Source organism: Triticum urartu, chromosome 2 (assembly GCF_003073215.2).
Source record: "Triticum urartu cultivar G1812 chromosome 2, Tu2.1, whole genome shotgun sequence".
In the NCBI taxonomy this organism is placed as follows: Eukaryota; Viridiplantae; Streptophyta; class Magnoliopsida; order Poales; family Poaceae; genus Triticum; species Triticum urartu.
The window spans coordinates 637,233,350-637,238,851 of record NC_053023.1 but is presented as its reverse complement, the minus strand read 5'-3'; positions in this window follow the sequence as shown (position 1 = coordinate 637,238,851).

Sequence of the window (5,502 nt, the reverse complement as noted above, 5' to 3'; positions counted from 1 at the left end):
GAAAGAAGTGAGTGGGAGGAAAGTAGAACTTGATGAGGTAATTGTAACTTCTCCCGAATTGGAAAGTAGTTCATCAAAGAAATCAGTTCCAGTGATTCCTAGACCAATTAATGAGGAAGCTAATGATGATGATCGCGAAACTTCAGATCAAGTTACTACCAAACCTCGTAGGTCAACCAGAGTATGATCCACACCAGAGTGGTATGGTAATCCTATTCTGGAGGTCATTTTACTTGACCATGACGAACCTACGAACTATGAGGAAGCGATGATGAGCCCAAATTCCGTGAAATGGCTTGAGGCCATGAAATCTGAGATGGGGTCCATGTATGAGAACAAAGACTTTGGTTGACTTGCCCGATGATTGGCAAGCCATAGAGAATAAATGGATCTTCAAGAAGAAGACTGACGCTAACGGTAATGTTACTATCTACAAAGCTCGACTTGTTGCGAAAGGTTTTCGATAAGTTCAAGGAGTTGACTATGATGAGACCTTGTCACCCGTAGCTATGCTTAAGTCTATCCATATCATGTTAGCAATTGCCGCATTTTATGATTATGAAATTTGGCAAATGGATGTCAAAACTGCATTCCTTAATGGATATCTTAAAGAAGAGTTGTATATGATGCAACCAAAAGGTTTTATCGATCCTAAAGATGCTAACAAAGTGTGCAAGCTCTAGCATCCATTTATGGACTAGTGCAAGCCTCTCGGAGTTGGAATATACACTTTTATAGTGTGATCAAAGCATATGGTTTTATACAGACTTTTGGACAAGCCTGTATTTACAAGAAAGTGAGTGGGATCTCTATAGCATTTCTAATATTATATGTGCATGACATATTGTTGGTTGGAAATAATACAGAATTTCTGGATAGCATAAAAGGATACTTGAATAAGAATTTTCAATGAAAGACCTAGGTGAAACTTCTTATACATTAGGCATCAAGATCTATAGAGATAGATCAAGACGTTTAATTGTACTTTCACAAAGCACATACCTTGATAAAGTTTTGAAGAAGTTCAAAATGGACCAGTCAAAGAAAGGGTTCTTGCCTATGTTACAAGGTGTGAAGTTGAGTCAGACTCAATGCCCGACAAGTGCAGAAGATAGAGAGAAAATGAAAGTCATTCCCTATGCCTTAGTCATAGGGTCTATCATGTATGCAATGTTGTGTACTAGACCAGATGTGTGCCTTGCTATAAGTTTAGCAGGGAGGTACCAAAGTAATCCATGAGTGGATCACTGGACAGCGGTCAAGAACATCCTGAAATACCTGAAAAGGACTGGGATATGTTTCTCATTTATGGAGGTGACAAAGAGCTCGTCGTAAATGGTTACGTCAATGCAAACTTTGACACTGATCCGGATGAATCTAAGTCACAAGCCGGATACGTATTTATATTGAATGGTGGAGCTGTCAGTTGGTGTAGTTCCAAACAGAGCGTCGTGGCAGGATCAAAAGGAGTCTGGATGAAGGAGTTCATATCCGATCTAGGTGTAATACCTGGTGCATCGGGTCAAATGAAAATATTTTGTGACAATACTAGAGCAATTGCCTTGGCGAAGGAATCCAGATTTCACAAGAGAACCAAACACATCAAGAGACGCTTCAAGTCCATCCGCGATCAAGTGAATGAGGGAGACATAGATATTTTCTAAATACATACAGATCTAAATGTTGCAGACCCGTTGAGTAAGCCTCTTCCACAAGCAAAACATGATCAACACCAAGACTCCATGGGTGTTAGAATCATTACTATGTCATCTAGATTATTGACTCTAGTGCAAGTGGAAGACTGAAGGAAATATGTCCTAGAGGTAATAATAAGTTGTTATTTATATTTCCTTATATCATGATAAGTGTTTATTATTCATCCTAGAATTGTATTAACCGGAAACTTAGTACATGTGTGGATACATAGACAAAATAGAGTCTCCCTAGTATGCCTCTACTTGACTAGCTCGTTAATCAAAGATGGTTATGTTTCCTGACCATAGACATGTGTTGTCATTTGATGAACGGGATCACATCATTAGAGAATGATGTGATGGACAAGACCCATCCATTAGCTTAGCATAACGATCGTTTAGTTTTATTGCTATTGCTTTCTTCATGACTTATACATGTTCCTCTGACTATGAGATTATGCAACTCCCGAATACCGGAGGAACACTTTGTGTGCTATCAAACATCACAATATAACTGGGTGATTATAAAGATGCTCTACAGGTGTCTCTGATGGTGTTTGTTGAGTTGGCATAGATCAAGATTAGCATTTGTCACTCCAAATATCAGAGAGGTATCTTTGGGCCTGTCGATAATGCACATCACTATAAGCCTTGCAAGCAATGTAACTAATGAGTTAGTTACGGGATGATGCATTACGGAACGAGTAAAGAGACTTGCTGGTAACGATATTGAACTAGGTATGATGATACCGACGACCGAATCTCGGCCAAGTACATACCGATGACAAAGGGAATAACGTATGTTGTTATGCGATTTGACCGATAAAGATCTTCATAGAATATGTAGGAGCCAATATGAGCATCCAGGTTCCGCTATTGGTTATTGATCGAAGATATGTCTTGGTCATGTCTACATAGTTCTCGAGCCCGTAGGGTCCGCACGCTTAACGTTCGATGATGATTTGTATTATGAGTTATGTGTTTTGGTGACCGAAGTTTGTTCGGAGTCTCGGATGAGATCACAGACATGACGAGGAGTCTCGAAATGGTCGAGAGGTAAATATTGATATATTGGATGAAGGTATTCGGACACCGGAAAGGTTTGGGAAGGTTCGGGTATTTTTCAGAGTACCGAGAGGTTACCGGAACCCCCCGGGGAAGTAATTGGGCCTTATTTGGCCTTAAGGGAGAAGAGGTGACAGGCCAAGGGAGGAGCCCCCCCCATGGAGTCCGAATTGGACTAGGGGAGGGGGCGGCGCCCCCCTTGCCCTTTCCTACTCCCTCTCCCTTTCCCTCTTTCCTACTCCGAAAAAGGAAAGGGGAATCCTACTAGGACTTGGGAGTCCTAGTAGGACTCCCCACACTTGGCGTGCCCCTAGGGGGCTGGCCTCCTCCCTCTCCTCCTTTATATACGGGGGCAGGGGGCACCCCAAAGCACATCAATTGTTCCTCAGCCGTGTGCAGTGCCCCCCTCCATAGTTTACCACATCGGTCATATTGTTGTAGTGCTTAGGCGAAGCCCTGTGCGGATCACATCACCAACACCATCGCCACGCCGTCATGCTGACGGAACTCTCCCTCGACCCTCTACTAGATCAAGAGCTCGAGAGACGTTATCATGCTGAACGTGTGCTGAACACAGAGGTGCCGTACGTTCGGTACTTGGATCGGTTGGATCGTGAAGACGTTCGACTACATCAACCGTGTTACTAAACGCCTCCGCTTTCGGTCTACGAGGGTATGTGCACATACTCTCCTGTCTCGTTGTTATGCATCTCCTATATAGATCCTGCGTGATCGTAGGATTTTTTTTTGAATTACTACGTTCCCCAACAATAATCACCCAGTTACGTTGTGATGTTTGATAGCACACAAGGTGTTCCTTCGGTATTCGGGAGTTGCATAATCTCATAGTCAAAGGAATATGTATAAGTCATGAAGAAAACAATAGCAATAAAACTTAACAATCATTATGATAAGCTAAAGGGTGGGTCTTGTCCATCACATCATTCTCTAATGATGTGATCTCGTTCATCAAATGACAACACATGTCAATGGTCAGGAAACGTAACCATCTTTAATTAACGAGCTAGTCAAGTAGAGGCATACTAGGGACACTGTTTTGTCTATGTATTCACACATGTATCAAGTTTTCGGTTAATACAATTCTAGCATGAATAATAAACATTTATCATGATATTTGGAAATATAAATAACAACTTTATTATTGCCTCTAGGGCATATTTCCTTCCGATCGAACCCATCACAAAGCACCTCTTCCCATGGTAAGTAAAATCGATCTAGTCAGCCTAACTAAACCAAAGATTCGAAGAAGAAATATGAGGCTATAAATAATCATGCATATAAGAGATCAAAGAAGACTCGAATATATTCATGTATATAGATCTGATCATAAACTCAAAGTTCAACGGATCCCAAAAAACACACCGCAAAAAGAGTTGCATCAAATAGATCTCTGATACGTCTCCAATGTATCTATAATTTTTGATTGTTCCATGCTGTTATATTATCAATCTTGGATGTTTTATAATCATTTTATATCATTTTTGTGCTAACCTATTGACATAGTGCCAAGTGCTAGTTGAAGTTTTTTGCATGTTTTTATATCACAGAAAATCAATACCAAACGGAGTCCAAATGCAGCGAAACTTGACGGAGATTTTTTATGGACCAGAAGACACCCAATGGGCCAAGGCAGCACCTGCAGGGTGCTCCGAGGGGAGCACAACCCACCAGGGCACGCCTGGAGGCCCAAGCGCGCCCTGGTGGGTTGTGCCCACCTCGGGTGCCCCCCGGAATGCCTTTTTGCTCTATAAATACCCCAACATTCCAGAAACCCTAGGGGAGTCGACGAAAATCAATTCCAGCTGCGGCAGAGTCCAGAACCACCAGATCTAATCTAGACACCATCACGGAGGGGTTCACCACTTCCATTGGTGCCTCTCCGATGATGCATGAGTACTTGTTTGTAGACCTTCGGGTTCGTAGTTAGTAGCTAGATGGATTCCTCTCTCTCTCTCATTTGATTCTCAATACAATGGTCTCTCGGAGATCCATATCATGTAACTCTTTTTGCGGTGTGTTTGTTGGGATCGGATGAACTTTGAGTTTATGATCAGATCTATCTTTTTATATCCTTGAAAGTTATTTGAGTTTCTTTGATCTCTTTTATGCATGATTTCTTATAGCCTCGTATTTCTTCTCCGATATTTGGGTTTTGTTTGGCCAACCTGATCTATTTATCTTGCAATGGGAAGAGGTGCTTTGTAGTGGGTTCGATCTTACGGTGCTTGATCCTAGTGATAGAAGGGGAACCGACACGTATGTATCGTTGCTGCTAAGGATAAAACGATGGGGCCTGTCTCTACATAGATAGATCTTATCTACATCATGTCATCGTTCTTATTGCATTACTCCGTTTCTCCATGAACTTAATACACTAGATGCATGTTGGATAGTGGTCGATGTGTGGAGTAATAGTAGTAGATGCAGGCAGGAGTCGGTCTACTAATCTTGGACGTGATGCCTATATAATGATCATTGCCTGGATATCATCATGATTATTTGAAGTTCTATCAATTGCCCAATAGTAATTTGTTCACCCACCGTTTGCTATTTTTTCTCGAGAGAAGCCACTAGTGAAACCTACGGCCCCCGGGTCTCTTTCTCATATTATTTGCCTTTGCGATCTATTTTACTTGCCTTTTATTTTTAAATCTATTAAACTAAAAATGAAAAAATACCTTGCTACAATTTATTTTATTTGGCATTCGATCTATCAATATTT